A 19,418-nucleotide genomic window follows, 5' to 3' on the forward strand; every position below is an offset into this window, starting at 1 on the left:
AAAGAATATAACTGCTATAATACTGCCCCCTATGTACAAGAATATAACTACTATAATACTGCCCCTATATACGAGAATATAACTACTATAATACTGCCCCTATGTACAAGAATATAACTACTATAATACTGCCCCTATGTACAAGAATATAACTGCTATAATACTGCTCCTATGTACAAGAATATAACTACTATAATACTGCCCCTATATACAATAATATAACTACTATAATAGTTCCCCCTATGTACAAGAATATAACTACTATAATACCGCCCCTATGTACAAGAATATAACTACTATAATACTGCCCCTGTGTACAAGAATATAACTACTATAATACTGCTCCTATGTACAAGAATATAACTACTATAATACTGCCCCTAGCTACAAGAATATAACTACTATAATACTGCTCCTATATACAAGAATATAACTACTATAATACTGCCCCTATGTACAAGAATATAACTACTATAATACTGCTCCTATATACAAGAATATAACTACTATAATACTGCCCCTATGTACAAGAATATAACTACTATAATACTGCCCCTATGTACAACTACTATAATACTGCCCCTATGTACAAGAATATAACTACTATAATACTGCCCCTATGTACAAAAATATAACTACTATAATACTGCCCTCATGTACAAGAATGTAACTACTATAATACTGCTCCTATGTACGAGAATATAACTACTATAATACTGCTCCTATATACAAGAATATAACTACTATAATGCTGCCCCTATGCACAAGAATATAACTACTATAATACTGCCCTCATGTACAAGAATGTAACTACTATAATACTGGCCCTATGTACAAGAATATAACTACTATAATACTGCCTCTATGTACAAGAATATAACTACTATAATACTGCTCCTATGTACAAGAATATAACTGCTATAATACTGCTCCTATGTACAAGAATATAACTGCTATAATACTGCCCCCTATGTACAAGAATATAACTACTATTATACTGCCCCTATGTACAAGAATATAACTACTATAATACTGCCCCTATATACGAGAATATAACTACTATAATACTGCCCCTATGTACAAGAATATAACTGCTATAATACTGCTCCTATGTACAAGAATATAACTGCTATAATACTGCCCCCTATGTACAAGAATATAACTACTATAATACTGCCCCTATGTACAAGAATGTAACTACTATAATACTGCCCCTATATACGAGAATATAACTACTATAATACTGCCCCTATGTACAAGAATATAACTGCTATAATACTGCTCCTATGTACAAGAATATAACTGCTATAATACTGCCCCCTATGTACAAGAATATAACTACTATAATACTGCCCCTATATACAATAATATAACTACTATAATAGTTCCCCCTATGTACAAGAATATAACTACTATAATACCGCCACTATGTACAAGAATATAACTACTATAATACTGCCCCTGTGTACAAGAATATAACTACTATAATACTGCTCCTATGTACAAGAATATAACTGCTGTAATACTGCTCCTATGTACAAGAATATAACTGCTATAATACTGCCCCCTATGTACAAGAATATAACTACTATAATACTGCCCCATGTACAAGAATATAACTACTATAATACTGCCCCTATGTACAAGAATATAACTGCTATAATACTGCTCCTATGTAAAAGAATATAACTGCTATAATACTGCCCCCTATGTACAAGAATGTAACTACTATAATACTGCCCCTATATACGAGAATATAACTACTATAATACTGCCCCTATGTACAAGAATATAACTACTATAATACTGCCCCTATGTACAAGAATATAACTACTATAATACTGCCCCTATATACGAGAATATAACTACTATAATACTGCCCCTATGTACAAGAAAATAACTACTATAATACTGCCCCTATGTACAAGAATATAACTGCTATAATACTGCTCCTATGTACAAGAATATAACTGCTATAATACTGCCCCCTATGTACAAGAATATAACTACTATAATACTGCCCCTATATACAATAATATAACTACTATAATAGTTCCCCCTATGTACAAGAATATAACTACTATAATACCGCCCCTATGTACAAGAATATAACTACTATAATACTGCCCCTGTGTACAAGAATATAACTACTATAATACTGCCCCCTATGTACAAGAATATAACTGCTATAATACTGCCCCCTATGTACAAGAATATAACTACTATAATACTGCCCCTATATACAAGAATATAACTGCTATAATACTGCCCCTATGTACTAGAATATAACTACTATAATACTGCCCCTATATACAAGAATATAACTACTATAATACTGCTCCAATGTACAAGAATATAACTACTATAATACTGCTCCTATGTACAAGAATATAGCTACCATAATACTGCCCCTATGTACAAGAATATAACTACTATAATACTGCTCCTATGTACAGGAATATAACTACTATAATACTGCCCCTATGTACAAGAATATAACTACTATAATACTGCTCCTATGTACAGGAGTATAACTACTATAATACTGCCCCTATGTACAAGAATATAACTACTATAATACTGCTTTGTATACAAGAATATAACTACTATAATACTGCCCCTTTGTACAAGAATATAACTACTATAATACTGCTCCTATGTACAGGAGTATAACTACTATAATACTGCCCCTATGTACAAGAATATAACTACTATAATACTGCTTTGTATACATAAGCAGTTGGATAATGCTTTTCTCTGTAGATAAACTACCACATTTCTAGGAGGGAATTTATAACTTTTCTTTGTATAGAGGATCGGCTTATTTTCCTCCATCTATTTTCCAGGAGATAATCACCACTTACCAATGTTTTCTATCAATAATGGCGTTATAAATGGTTGTTCAGTAAGTAAATAACAGTAAGATGACTCTTTACTCCTCCTTCACTCTTCAACAAGTCGCCCCGTCCTGTGAATCTCCCCACCCCCATAGGCCGCTTGATGCCACCATTTTATTTGCGCCTATTACCGACTCGTTTGCCTTATAAACACCAGTACTCGGTATTTGCCAACTAAAGTAAAAAGAAAAGAATAAAACATAAAACTCTTTTTCTACAGTTGTAATGTGCACTTGACCTCTTCCGCTAAGTGGTGGAATACAGGCATTAGTAATGACGGGGGTTACAATGACCGGTTAATGACTCCTTCAGAAATGTTCTCTCCCAGCAGCTGTCGCCGCGAGTTCCTGCCCGTGCTGAATTCTACGTCCGCGTCCTTAATGCTTTGTTTCGCAGCTCCGTCCTGATATTTTTACCATTATCCCCCCCCATCCTCCTCCCACTACGCTCTAATTGACGCGGCGTGGTCCAGGAAAATTGCGGATGCAAATTATCTTCTTGAAAACGTGTTTTTAAAAATCATTTCTCCAAAGTCATTAAGTGAAGTGGATGAGAGTCTCCCAGTGCCTGGAGGATCTAGAGGAGGGTTTTTTTGTTCCCCACCCGCGCAGCCCACATATACACGCAGCGTTTCGGTAATATTTCCCCCGCACCCTGGACTAATTGTCCGCTGGAGAGTGGGGAGCTGAAATTTCTCCCAACTGATACAACTACTTCTCCTACAGCCACACGCTTATTCGGGCCTGTGCGAGGTCAGAAGGCGCTCACTAGTAAAATTATTTGTCACCTCCTGCCTGTCATTTGCAGCGGGGGTTATTTGCATAAAAACGAGCTGTAATTACTGCAATTCACACAAAAGGAGATGTCAACCCCCCCTGGTTCCAGTCCCTCGGCCCATATTACTCCATGTCTATCATTCCACAATAGGGGAAGCTAAAAAGGAGGGGACCCAAAAAAATAAGCAAGTCAGGGGGAAGGGAGACAGAGCCCCCCCCAGGGCACTGATTAATATTGCATTTGACTCTTCATACATTGTCTCTCTCATCACCTCTTTGAATGGTACACAAATCACAAGACAATGGCCGTACCTGCGCCTCCGGTGTCTGCGGGGAACGTGACAAGCGTTATGAGCCAGCGCAATATCCCGCTCATTGTAAATGTGTCAATTAACATCTTAACATCTTTGGATCAAGCAATCTGACTTTTTTTTTCGTCAGTGTCAGCAGCTCAATTAGAGGTGAGAAATATAGGAGAGAAAAGTGGCGCCAAAATATAGAGAACATGATAATGACAAATATAAAAGTTATTTTAACCCTTTCGTAAATTTAAGCAAAAAAGATCTGCCCCAGTGGCCACGTCAGAAGTCTGTGGCCACCAGACAAGATCCCTGCGAACCTCCTCCTACCTGCTGGAATTCCTGACTCCTTTTTAATTAGTAGACCTGGTGTGACACTATCATTGGGGCATGACATAATTATTATGTCACCCATGTCCTACAAATCAGAAGCACCAGGGATGCCGGTATGTAAGAGAAGGTTGGCAGGGTTCTGATCTGGCGGCCATGAACTTCCAACATCACCACTGGACAAGGGTTTTGCAAATCTTTTTAGCTCAACTTTACCCTTATTCCTTTGAAGAATTTAGAAGGTCTTGATCATTGAATTTGTCAGCCATCCACAGGATAGGTGATAACTTTTTGACTGTGGTTTGACCCCTGGGACTCGTTCCGATAGGCAGTCCTGGCCACATTTATCCCCATTACAACAGAGTGGCATGTTTGACTTCTGCTCCATTCATTCTCCTTGAGGCTGTAGAGCGCTGCGCTCAGCTTTCCCCAACAGCCAAATAGAAAATGAATAGAGAGGAAGTCAAACATGTCGCTCATTTGTAACAGTGCCCAGGTGTGCCCCGGTACAGGACACAGTGGTCGGACACCCACCGATCAGTAAATCATCACCTATCCCTTAGATAAATGATAAAGGTATTGTCCGGTGAAGACAAGTTAAGGAATCAGACTATGCATGTTCAGTAATATATTCCACTATCAGAAGACGGGACTATTTTGGAACGATCTGAAACCTTAGCTACAGCGCACTCTAAATATCAGTGTACAGTAGGAGAGATTGTGATAAATAGAGATCTGGTAAAATACAGTATTATACCAGGTGGACCAAGAGTAGGTACAGTACACAGTTAAAGGTCATGGTATGATGACTTTGACTATGGTAATGCGTAACCAAATTTCACACCAACTATCCTTATGGATCATTCAGATGAAGAGTGTTTCAGGTCGCCAGACCACATAAATGGTGTGAGCTTTGCAGATGAACTAAACAAGGCGGGAACTACTGTCCAGCGTTGGTGTGAGATCGTATCAATTAGCTAAAATCTAGAGCAACAGTATGAGGCCACAACTCAAAAATGCAGTTCATTTTCATACCTTGACTTTCGAACTAACTTGGAAAAATGAGTCTCTGGTGGCAACCTTCTGGGAGTGCCTCTGCGGGCGAATCAAGGACGAGCTGGCCGGTTTGTAAATACCCACCTCATTGGATTACCTGGTGTTCCTGGCAACTCGAATAGACATCAGGTTCGAAGAGCGAACCAAATAGGAGGACAGCTAAAGAAGATCTGTGCACTTAGCTCCCACCTTCCAAGGGCCGATCACCCAACAAGCCCCTGCTGTGGCACCTTTCCTTGAGTCTATGCAGATTGACCAGATGAAGTTGGCTAAACATCTTCAGGAGGTACGTCACGCAGAAGGAACATGCTTCTATTGTGGCAGTCTCGAACACTTTATCCGATCCTGCCCAGAGAAACCGGGAAAGACCAATGCCTAGGGTCTGTAGGAGAGGCTACCTTGGACAAGAGTCACTCCTCTCCATCGCTGACTCTGACAGTATCAGTCTCCTGCGGCAACATTCGTTTTCTTGAGTCGGCCTACCTGTACTCCTGTCCACAGGCAATTTCATCCAACAGGCCATTGTGGAGCCGTATAAAATCCTGGCCCAAAGTCTTCAGAATCCGTTGGTGGTTTCATCGGTAGATGGAAAGCCTCTTTCCAAGACCATCCAGTTCATTACAGAGACTGTGGAACTTCTGGTAGGGATGCTACATTCAGAGAAGATTACTCTCTACGTGCTGTCAGGTTTAATGAAAACAGCCCAACATGGACCAAGACATAAGCAAACTCCCACACATGCATATAGCCATGTGTTCAGGTAATAAATACCGGGGGTCGCATATCCATCAATACAAGGGACACTCCAAATACCATAGATAAATACTTCAGAAAAAAAGTAGGAGTACACATCCAAAGTTTAGTATAAAAATTAGTACAAATTTTATTATATAGTAGCAATCATACATATAAAAAGACAAAGTCACAAGAAACAATACCACATTGTAGCAGTGAGAAAAACTGAGGAGACAGCACTGAAAAAGTAGGCAGAGTACCCCTGAGTAAGGTCAGCATATCACGTCTAAAGCAAAAAAGTGCATATCACTGGGCAGAGAAGGGATAACCAGCACAAAGGTATGTCATTATTACCCTATCATATGTCCCAAAGTACAGAAACAAACCCAGTAAAGTGCATAAAGTGCCAAGCATGGTTCTCTAAATCTTACCCATACTGCAGACCACCCGGGGTAATCGCCGGAGCCCCAACGCGCGTTTCGCGTCGGCTTCGTCAGGGGGCGATTACCCCGGGTGGTCTGCAGTATGGGTAAGATTTAGGGAACCATGCTTGGCACTTTATGCACTTTACTGGGTTTGTTTCTGTACTTTGGGACATATGATAGGGTAATAATGACATACCTTTGTGCTGGTTATCCCTTCTCTGCCCAGTGATATGCACTTTTTTGCTTTAGACGTGATATGCTGACCTTACTCAGGGGTACTCTGCCTACTTTTTCAGTGCTGTCTCCTCAGTTTTTCTCACTGCTACAATGTGGTATTGTTTCTTGTGACTTTGTCTTTTTATATGTATGATTACTAATATATAATAAAATTTGTACTAATTTTTATACTAAACTTTGGACGTGTACTCCTACTTTTTTTCTGAAGTATTTATCTGTGCTGTCAGGTTTGTCTCACCTTCTGGTATTAGGTTTGCCATGGCTACGGAGACACTAGCCTGTCTTGGACTGTAGATCTGCAGAAGTACTTTGTTGGGGACAGGAATCCCATGAAACCTGCCTTGCCCATTCGTCCTGCTCGACCCCCATCTTCTCCATCTAACCTACCTGGCTTGCCTGCACAATCTTGGACATACATTGACGTCTTTGGCAAAAAGAAGGCTGAGGCACTACCACCTCATAGGCCTTATCACTGACCCAACAATCATAAACGGCACATTACAGATGGGGCCCCCTTACACATTATACATTGGGGCCCAGAAGTTTCTCATTTTACTGTAATCTCTATTCTCTCCTTACAGTGCTGTACATTGACTATTAACAGGCCAGCCCTACACAGCATAAAAATATCCAGACAATCGCATCTCGCTCAAAGCAATTCCAATTACTCTAAAGGAAGCTTGTGGTTTCTGAAGTACCAGGAACATCTTCAAACTTGCAATCTCCTCATTCCTGTTCCATCCAGCAAAATGAACTTCGGCTTTTTTCAAGCGGCTTCGCAGCCAATCATATTAATTGGCCTGTCCAATATTCAATAAGGAACCCGGATCTTCTATCACTGCTATTATTACCGTACAAAACAGCGCCACGTACTGAAGTGTGCTGCAGAGGAGCCAGCGTACTAGTGAGACCTGACATCTACACAAAGGGGAGAATCAAACGGGGAACTACACTCACTAGCCATGTTCAAATTAGCAGCACATTTTTCATAAGTTAAACGGTGACGTACACGTAATAAGAAAGAAGCTATATTAAAACTCATTATTGTAAGAAATCTTTGCTGTATGCACAACATATTTCTTATTTGCCCCTATGTACAAGAATATAACTATAATATAGCTATAATATAAATATTATTAATTCAATAATCATGATTCATGATTAAGGGTTTCAGAACCTGAAACTAGTTGTTTTATCTACTACCATGGCATTTTAATTCATTGACTGGAGTGTTTTCTATTCACACTAATAAAGAAGAGTTTGGGGATTTTCGTGAAGCTGGATTTTTCTTTCTTTACTATAATACTGCCAATATGTACAAGAATATAACTACTATAATACTGCCCCCTATGTACAGGAATATAACTACTATAATACTGCTCCTATGTACAAGAATATAACAGCTATATTACTGCCCCTATGTACAAGAATATAACTACTGTAATACTGCCCCCTATGTACAGGAATATAACTACTATAATACTGCCCCCTATGTACAGGAATATAACTACTATAATACTGCTCCTATGTACAAGAATATAACTACTATAATACTGCCCCTATATACAAGAATATAACTACTATAATACTGCTCCTATGTACAAGAATATAACTACTATAATACAGCCCTTATGAACAAGAATATAACTACTATAATACTGCTCCTATGTACAAGGATATAACTACTATAATGTTGCCCCATGTACAAGAATATAATTACTATAATACTGCCCTTATGAACAAGAATATAACTACTATAATACTGCTCCTATGTACAAGAATATAACTACTATAATACTGTCCCCTATAAACAAGAATATAACTACTATAATACTGCTCCTATGTACAAGAATATAACTACTGTAATACTGCCCCTATATACAAGAATATAACTACTATAATACTGCTCCTATGTAGAAGAATATAACTACTATAATATTGCCCCATGTACAAGAATATAATTACTATAATACTGCCCTTATGAACAAGAATATAACTACTATAATACTGCCCCTATACACAAGAATATAACTACTATAATACTGCTCCTATGTACAAGAATATAACAACTATAATACTGTCCCCTATAAACAAGAATATAACTACTATAATACTGCCCCTATACACAAGAATATAACTACTATAATACTGCTCCTATGTACAAGAATATAACTACTATAATACTGCCCTTATGAACAAGAATATAACTACTATAATACTGCTCCTATGTACAAGAATATAACTACTATAATATTGCCCCTATGAACAAGAATATAACTACTATAATACTGCCCCTATGTACAAGAACATAACTGCTATAATACTGCCCTTATGAACAAGAATATAACTACTATAATACTGCTCCTATGTACAAGAATATAACTACTATAATATTTCCCCTATGTACAAGAATATAACTACTATAATACTGCTCCTATGTACAAGAACATAACTACTAAAATACTGCTCCTATGTACAAGAACATAACTACTATAATACTGCCCTTGTGAACAAGAATATAACTACTATAATACTGCTCCTATGTACAAGAATATAACTACTATAATATTGCCCCTATGTACAAGAATATAACTATAATACTGCCCCTATGTACAAGAATATAACTACTATAATACTGCTCCTATGTACAAGAACATAACTACTATAATACTGCTCCTATGTACAAGAATATAACAACTATAATACTGTCCCCTATAAACAAGAATATAACTACTATAATACTGCCCCTATACACAAGAATATAACTACTATAATACTGCTCCTATGTACAAGAATATAACTACTATAATACTGCCCTTATGAACAAGAATATAACTACTATAATACTGCTCCTATGTACAAGAATATAACTACTATAATATTGCCCATATGTACAAGAATATAACTACTATAATACTGCTCCTATGTACAAGAATATAACTACTATAATACTGTCCCCTATAAACAAGAATATAACTACTATAATACTGCCCCTAGGTACAAGAATATAACTACTATAATACTGCCCCCCATGTACAGGAATATAACTACTATAATACTGCTCCTATGTACAAGAATATAACTACTATAATACTGCCCTTATGAACAAGAATATAACTACTATAATACTGCTCCTATGTACAAGAATATAACTACTATAATATTGCCCCTATGTACAAGAATATAACTACTATAATATTGCCCCTATGAACAAGAATATAACTACTATAATACTGCCCCTATGTACAAGAACATAACTGCTATAATACTGCCCTTATGAACAAGAATATAACTACTATAATACTGCTCCTATGTACAAGAATATAACTACTATAATACTGTCCCCTATAAACAAGAATATAACTACTATAATACTGCCCCTATATACAAGAATATAACTACTATAATACTGCTCCTATGTACAAGAATATAACTACTATAATACTGCCCTTATGAACAAGAATATAACTACTATAATACTGCTCCTATGTACAAGAATATAACTACTATAATATTGCCCCTATGTACAAGAATATAACTACTATAATATTGCCCCTATGAACAAGAATATAACTACTATAATACTGCCCCTATGTACAAGAACATAACTGCTATAATACTGCCCTTATGAACAAGAATATAACTACTATAATACTGCTCCTATGTACAAGAATATAACTACTATAATACTGTCCCCTATAAACAAGAATATAACTACTATAATACTGCCCCTATATACAAGAATATAACTACTATAATACTGCTCCTATGTACAAGAATATAACTACTATAATACTGCCCTTATGAACAAGAATATAACTACTATAATACTGCTCCTATGTACAAGAATATAACTACTATAATATTGCCCCTATGTACAAGAATATAACTACTATAATACTGCCCCTATGTACAAGAATATAACTACTATAATACTGCTCCTATGTACATGAATATAACTACTATAATATTGCCCCTATGTACAAGAATATAACTACTATAATACTGCTCCTATGTACAAGAATATAACTACTATAATACTGCTCCTATATACAAGAATATAACTACTATAATACTACCCCTATGTACAAGAATATAACTACTATAATACTGCTCCTATGTACAAGAATATAACTACTATAATACTGCCCCTATGTACAAGAATATAACTACTATAATACTGCCATTATGTACAAGAATATAACTACTATAATACTGCTCCTATGTACATGAATATAACTACTATAATATTGCCCCTATGTACAAGAATATAACTACTATAATACTGCCCCTAAGTACAAGAATATAACTACTATAATACTGCTCCTATGTACAAGAATATAACTACTATAATACTGTCCCCTATAAACAAGAATATAACTACTATAATACGGCCCATAGGTACAAAAATATAACTACTATAATTAGAGATGCTGTTAGTTAGTAATGTGTTGATACTGTCGACCTCTTATTTTTGGGTAGATTTCCCCCTTTGGTATATTCTGTGTAATAACAGATTTTCCTGGCAATGCTTCTCCTTTCTCCGCTCAGACCCTTGTCTCTGGTGTGCTCCTTAGCCTCTGGCTTCCACCTCGTCTTTATTTATACCAGCTCTGCTGGCGATTATCGTATTTTCTCTCTTTCCTCTGTGACTTTGAGCGGAATATTGCACGGAGCATGGGCAGAGTTTCCCTCCACCGCTCCTATATCATTTTTTTTTATATAATTTGGGGCATTTACAACCCATCATAACTAATTCAAGTGAAAATCACCTTGTGCTGTAAATGTCAGGACAGGAGCCAAATGCTGTAAAACTAGTTAAATGCAGAGGAAATTGAGAGAGGACCACATTTTTGCAGCGTTCCCTGTGTGCCTCACCTCATATACAGAGGGCATCACCGAATCCTGCGCCACCTCCTGATGAAATTATAATCGGGACGGAGCATGACGATGCCGAATAATGGCGGCCATGCATTACTTGTGTCCAGATTGTTATTAACTAGTGATGAGCGAATATACTCGTTACTCGAGATTTCCTGAGCACGCTCGGGTGACCTCAGAGTATTTTTTAGTGCTCAGAGATTGTTTTTCTTGCCGCAGCTGAATGATTTACAGCTATTAGCCAGCATAAGTACATGTGGGGGTTGCCTGGTTGCTAGGGAATCCCCACATGTACTTATGCTGGCTATCAGATGTAAATCATTCAGCTGCGGCAAGAAAAACAATCTCCGAGCACTAAAAAATACTCAGAGGACCCCCGAGCGTGCTCGAGAAATCTTGAGTAACGAGTATATTCGCTCATCACTATTATTAACCTAACGCTTCCATAATGTCGTCTTGTACGTTGCTTTATCCTTTGTTATTTTGCAGAGATTGGAAAAAAAAGCACCTTAATTCCAATGAAGATTCCTTTTTAAAGCGAGCTTGTCAACAGGAACAATAGTGGCAGCCATCTTGTGAATGTTACTACATGGACACACACTAGGCCTAATTTATCAAAACTGTTTTACAGAAGAGTAGGCCTCGCTGCCTGTAGCAACCAATCACAGCTCAGCTTTCATCTCCTGGATGGCTTTGAAAAACTGTAAGCTGCATTCTGATTGGTTGCTATGGACAACGAGGCCTGTTCTTCTATTTCAGACAAATGAAGCCCACAGAAATTTATTTCCAAAACTGCAGTTGTGTGCGGCCCAGACGTTTAATATATAGAGCTCTGATTTCAGCTGATTTATGGCCACACAGACCACAACAAAGTTGAATGTGCACAAAAACAATTAACCTGTAAAAGTAAAACTGTACATTTTAAATGGAACAAATAATTTATTTATTTTTTATTTTTTTTAGCCATAAGCACATAATTTTAGGTAAAAAAAAAAAAAAGTGTACAGCAGTGAGCAACCCCTTTTAATACCTCTCTATTTTTTAGAACCAAGGAGAGCCATAAAGGTCTCACAACCACTGCTGGAGGATGGGCGCCAACACACGGCTATATTACACTAATACCAGATTCCTCCGCATAATGCTCCGAACAGACTTAGATAAACTCCGGCTTATCTCTAATTCATCACAGAGGTCTTTGCTGTCACGAGTAGTTAATGCATCTTTTGCAAAGCCCATTACTTGTTTGATTAAAAGCCTCCGGACCCTTCCAATGCATCATTACATCCAAATCCACTCAGAGCGCCAGGTGACGGGGAAGGCGATGAATGAGCCGCCCTGGCGGGATTTATCTCAGATGCATCACAAATGGATATGGGCCATTCAGGGCACTGTAGAAACAAAATCGCGAAAAACAGACTCATGTCTATAAGGTTAGGGCTATGAAAAAGGCATATCTCCCCCAACCCTAACTCCACCTCGTCCTTTATGTACGTCCACACATATAGTGCCCCTAATGAAGCCACACAGTATAATACTCCCTTTATGGCCTTCCTGTTGTAAGACAGTCCAAAGATTCCTCACACAATGTGATTCCTCTACAATGTCCCCCCACACAGTAATGCCCCTTATAGCCCTACTATACAAAGATGCCCCCACTGTCCCCCTCACACACAAAGATGCCGGCTACACATTATGATTCCCCCACACAATAATCCCCCCCAACAGCCTTGGCATGCAAAGATACCACCCTACTCATGATGTTCACAGAGTCCTTTCCCCTACACAACATGATTTCCCCAGGGCCCTCCTCACACACAGTGTATGAAGACCCCGATGTTACCCACACAAGCAGTATAATGCCTCACATCCCACCGCCACCAGATTATGATGCAGATGCTCCAGACTTCACCATTATATCTAAACTGAATTGAGGTTTTATTTTTATATATATATATATTTTTTCATTGATTAACAGTACAGGAGAAAAGCCTCCTCATGGAATTAACTACAAGAATGATTTATTTTTTTATTTATTAACATTCCTCAGTTCTACTGCAGTATTTGACCAATATCATTAAGTTAGAGTAACCGCTTCTCTTCTAAGGCTATGTGCACATGTTCAGTTTTTTTTGCGATAAAAACGCATAAAAAAACGCATACATATGCATCCTATCATTTAGAATGCATTCTGCAATTTTTGTGCACATGATGCGTTTTTTTACACGAAAAAAACGCATCGCGGTAAAAAAAACAGCATGTTCATTAATTTTGCGGATTTTTCGCGTTTTTCCCGCTATTTAATGCATTGGGAAAAAACGCGGAAAACAAAAGCGCAAAAAACGCATGCGGATTTCTGGCAGCAATGTCCGGTTTTTGTCAGGAAATTTCTGCAACAAAATCCTGAACGTGTGCACATACTCTAAGGGTATGTTTCCACGGTCAGGAAACGCTGCTTGTTTGACGCTGCGCAGAGCTGCAGCGTCAAACAAGCAGCGTCCAGATGTTCCAGCATAGTGGAGGGGATTTTATGAAATCCCGTCTCCACTATGCGTGGAAACCCGCACGCGGCGGCCCTGCGACTCCGGACATGCTGCGCGTCTTTTCAGATCGCAGCATGTCCGTACACCTTGCGGGGACGCAGCGTCCCCGCAAGGCATATCACAGGGCGCTATGGGAGCGAGCGATCATCCCGGATGTGAAGAGTTAACACATCCGGCATGATCGCGTCCCAGAAAGGGGGCGGGGCTTAGCGCCGAGCGGCTTCGCCGCTGCGGCGATACCGCCGGCCATCCTGAACGTGGAGACATAGCCTAAAGATGATTGTGCTTCACACTGCAGTTCATACAAGGGTTTTTCTTTCCTCAGGTATTTTCCTTCTTCAAGTTTCTAATATGTACTTTCAGCACCATAGGAGATCAGTTTTGAAAATTATCATGCAGCGCCCCAGAGTCCTGGTCGTTGCAGTACTGATGCTCCGCCGCTAAGGGGGGCTATGGTACGTCTGATGGCACTGAAGGAGTTCTTCTGACCAGGTATCACAGTCACCAAAACACTTCACAGTCTGCCCTCCAGGGGGAGCTAAGGGTGCTATGTATTAGGCCACTCCTCACAATCTGGTAAAACTGGGGGTTAGGCAGAAAGTTAGACAGAAGCTGACTGGGGATCGAACAGGCAATGTCCTGTGGCAGAGGGTGTTGCGGGGAGAGATTCAGGGGGGTCCCTGTCAGGGGTGGGATCCTGACAGAGGCCTAGCGAACAGAGAGAACGTTACGGGACCGCGTCTGCACTTGATCGCGGCGGTACCCTAAGAAAGGACAAGAAGCGAGGTTTATTGTGCTGAGTGAGAAACGAGATCAACGCAACAAGGAGAAATACCAGTAGGAGTCGTGCTGTAAGACGAGGCAACATCCTACTGAGGCGCGTAGCCGGTGGCCGGAACGCCGAGGAAGTACTAGGCTCCAAGCAATACTTCAAACCTACGGCAGGACAGTCAGCTATAGGCGGGCTGTCTCACACAAATCACCTACGAAGACACAGGGGGCAACAATAGGAGAGGGGCGACGCTAGGGTCCCGGAAGAACTCCGAGCCTACCCGTCATACGGGTGCGTCCTAGCCATATCATCTGGGGGACGAAGAAGAACATCAGAATCGAGTTGTGAGGGAACTTCAGAAACAGACACAACAGTTGTGGGGACTATCCCGTAAGCACAGCAGGGGAGGACCACAACACACAAGCGCTAGAAGGTAGGCACAGATTTCCACCTGCAAAGGGAACTCTGGAGGTGCCATCGGACCGGCCGGACTTGCGCAGCCCGGTTAACCGTATTCCGGACTGAGGATCCTGGGACCTTCAGTAAAGAGGTAAAGAGACTGCAACCTGGTGTCCTCGTTATTTAACCTGCACCGCACCACCACAACATCGTCACCATCCCCTCCACCTTCATTGTACGCCCCTCAGCAGGGTCACGGACCGGGTCTAGCCACCGTGACAACCCCAGAACAGAGACTCAGAGGCCCGGTACCGGGTACCCCTCGGCCCTGCGACAGTGGGGGCGCTACAATCACATGGTTTATTTTTGTTTTAATTTTTTGCATGATTTATATACAAAAAACTAGTTTTTGCAATGGTTATTGTTAATGCATGCACCATTGTATATCAATTTTATTTCTTTTTTATCTTTCAAACCTGTTTTGTATGCAAGTTTGCTTAATGCAGTTTTTGCTTGCCATGTGAATAGAGACTTAATTTCACATGATGCTTTTTTCTGGTCTAGGAATTACTATTTAAGATCACCTGTGATAAGGGCTACCGGGGCAGCAGTTTGCACATATTTAATTGCATTTGTGATAAAAATTGCCATTGGTTGTTCATAGTATAAAACACAGTTCCCATAATTCTGTACATATGCCTACGACTAAGGGCATAGTGTATCCCAGAAAAACGTAAGGTTTTATGTTCATGATGGATCGTCCTGTTTTTTTTAAATTAATTTCTAATAAAAAGATTAATTTTATGGATGGAGGTGCCGGAAAATCCTTATTTCTCCGTTGGTTCTGCAATAGCTGATCATCAGCAAGAATTGGTAACAATTCATTAACTTTCTGGTGTATCCAAAGCAACATTGAAAAAAACTGCTTTTTCTTCTCCTGGACCAATCTTTCACTCTCAGCTAAGCGGTAAAATCCGTATTAATTGACGACAGATTTTCCCATTCTGAGATAGAAGATGACAATTGGTGCTTTTAAAATTCTATGAAGGGGTGAGTAGCAGGACCCATATGGAGACACCAGCATTAGAATGCCACTTGACAGTTGGGGGATCCATTGGAGAGATCCCATTCAGGCCTTAGAGCTTCAATCCACAACTATGGCTCACCATTTGTTACCCAACATTTGCAAAAACATGAATCAAAATGAGGAAATTAAAACATAGGATTAAAACAGAACGCTGGCCTGTGCAGATCGGGTCCAAAAGACCTGCTCATAGATGGCCATACATGGAGAAATCTACTATATAATTGTCTAAGGGTCACTTCCGTCTGTCTGTCCTTCTGTCTTTCTATCTGTCTGTCACGGATATTCATTGGTCGCGACATCTGTCTGTCAAGGAAATCCAAGTCGCTGATTGGTGGCAGCAAAACGGCCACGACCAATCAGTGACGAGCACAGTCTGGTGGCAAAATGGCCGCTCCTTACTCTCCGCAGTCAGTGCCTGCTCCATAATCCCCTCCAGTCAGCGCTCACACAGGGTTAATGGCAGCGGTAATGGACCGCGTTATGCCACGGGTAACGCACTCCGTTACCACTGCTATTAACCCTCTGTGACCAACTTTTTACTATTGACGCTGCCTATGCGGCATCAATAGTTAAAAGATCTAATGTTAAAAATAATTTAAAAAATAAAAAATCGTTATATACTCACCGTCCGTCGGCCCCTCGGATCCAGAACCGGCCTTTCCCGCTCCTCGCGACGCTCCGGTGACCGCTCCATGCATTGCGGTCTCGCAAGATGATGACGTAGCGGTCTCGCGAGACCGCTACGTCATCATCTCGCAAGACCGCAATGCACTCTTGGGACCGGAGCGCGCGAGGAGCATCTGAAGGCCCAGAGTCCTGGTCGTTGCAGTACCGTTGCTCTGCCGCTAAGGGGGGCTATGGTACGTCTGATGGCACTGAAGGAGTTCATCTGACCAGGTATCACAGACACCAATACATTTCACAGTCTGGCCTCTAGGGGGAGCTAAGGGTTCTATTTATTAGGCCACTCCTCACAATCTGGTAAAACTGGGGGTTAGGCAGGAAGTTAGGAAGAAAGCTGACTGGGTTGGAACCAGGCAACACCTTGTGGCAGAGGGTGTTGTAGGGGAAGATTCAGAGGGGTCCCTGTCAGGGGTGGGATCCTGACAGAGGCCTAGCAACCTGAGAGAACGTTATGGGACCGCACCTGCACGATATAGCGGCGGTACCCCAAGAAAGGACAAGAAGCGAGGTATATTGTGCTGAGTGAGAAACGAGATCAACGCAACAAGGGGAATACCAGTAGGAGTCGTGCTGTAAGACGAGGCAACATCCTATTGAGGCGCATAACCGGTGGCCGGAACGCTGAGGAAGTATAGAGCTCCAAGCCAAACTTCAAACCTACGGCAGGACAGTAAGTTATAGGCGGGCTGTCTCACCCAATTGACCTAGGAAGACACAGGGGGGTAACAACAGGAGTGGGGCGACGCTAGAGTCCCGGAAGAGCTCCGAGCCTCCCCGTCATACGGGTGCGTCCTAACCATAAGATCTGGGGGACGTGGAAGAACATCAGAATCGAGTTGTGAGGGAACACGAGAAACAGACACCACAGTTGTGAGGACTATCCCGTGGTGCTCAGCAGGGAAGGACTACAACACACAAGCGCTGGCGGGTAGGCACAGATTTCCACCTGCAAAGGGAACTCTGGATGTGCCATCGGACCGACCAGGCTTGCGCAGCCCGGTTAACCGTATTCCGGATTGAGGACCCTGAAGCCTTCAGTAAAGAGGTAAAGAGACTGCAACCTGGTGTCCTCGTTATTTACTGCCACCTGCACTGCACCACCACCACATCATCACCATTCCATTTACACCCTATTATTTGGGCGCCCCTCAGCAGGGTCACGGACCGGGCCTAGCCACCGTGACAACCCCAGAGCAGAGACTCACAGGCACGGTACCGGGTACCCCTCGGCCCTGCGACAGTGGGGGCGCTGCAAAACTTGGCGTCACGAACAGGATCTACTTAAGCCTGAAGAATCAGGTCATGTGTGCCTTGGAACTGTGATTTATTGTACTTGGACTGTGACTTATTACAAAGACTGTGCATTGCCATTTGCCGCCAAAACCGCCGCCATTACAGCGCTGAGGAGAGCGCAGGAGAAGAAGAGGGGCGTGAAGTGGGCGTAAACAAGCTGAAGAGCGCGAAAGACAATGGCCGCCCAGTCTAAGTATTTCTGTCCCTTGAGGACGTGTCCGTCAGCAGCCGAGATCCGCTTCCTAATCCTTAGTGGAGGGCGGAGGCAAAGAAAGCGAAACCGCCCACGAAGGAGAGAGCGGGAAAAGGATCAGAAAGCGACCCACGTGGAGGACGCCATGGCCAGTAGCTCGGAACCCGAATGCGGGGTTGAAGCAGAAGTCTCCCCCAACTACCCGGACGAGCACCGCAGCCAATTCTCCACGGACAGCGCTGATCTCTTGCAGGCCGAGATGGGAGACTTGATTCACCAGCTCCTTCAGCTGAACGTGAAGGCCCAGGCTCCGCACCAGGTAGCGCCGGAAGAAAGTCCTCTGGCATCGGATCCTGTACCGCTACCGGAGTTGCTGCTGAGGCCCTCGCCAACACCGCCAGTGGAACCCGCCGCGGAGGAGGAGCCTGCATTGGCCGGTGAGTTCGCCGACCCCGTTCCGCTGGCAGAGGGTTTGCTAGTAGGCCCCGTTGCGGCACCCCCTCCCCCTGGGACCCATAGACTCCAGCGCCTGTTACCATGGGAGGAGACAACGGGTATGGAGCACCTCCTGAAGGCCCCGATTCTGCCAACTACCCTGCTGTGTGAAGCCCATGCAGAGCGCACGGTATGCCGCTGGGTCAACCCAGGATCCAACCTCATGGGGTTCCCCGGGGTGAAGACACGGGAAGGGGAGATAGTAACATAGTAACATAGTTAGTAAGGCCGAAAAAAGACATTTGTCCATCCAGTTCAGCCTATATTCCTATATTCCATCATAATAAATCCCCAGATCTACATCCTTCTACAGAACCTA

General features: G+C 41.5%; 1 long non-coding RNA gene across 2 annotated transcripts in view; it reads right to left on the reverse strand.

Annotated features, from left to right (window-relative positions):
- LOC143787680 (uncharacterized) overlaps nt 1-12,257 on the reverse strand; it is a 134,131-nt gene extending 121,874 nt beyond the window's left edge. For both annotated transcript variants that reach the window (XR_013218438.1, XR_013218439.1), the window contains exon 1: nt 12,145-12,257. This is a non-coding gene — a long non-coding RNA (uncharacterized LOC143787680). The remainder of the gene's footprint in view (nt 1-12,144) is intronic.
- Nucleotides 12,258-19,418: the final 7,161 nt, after the last annotated feature.

This window comes from Ranitomeya variabilis, chromosome 8 (assembly GCF_051348905.1).
Source record: "Ranitomeya variabilis isolate aRanVar5 chromosome 8, aRanVar5.hap1, whole genome shotgun sequence".
NCBI classification, from domain to species: domain Eukaryota; kingdom Metazoa; phylum Chordata; class Amphibia; order Anura; family Dendrobatidae; genus Ranitomeya; species Ranitomeya variabilis.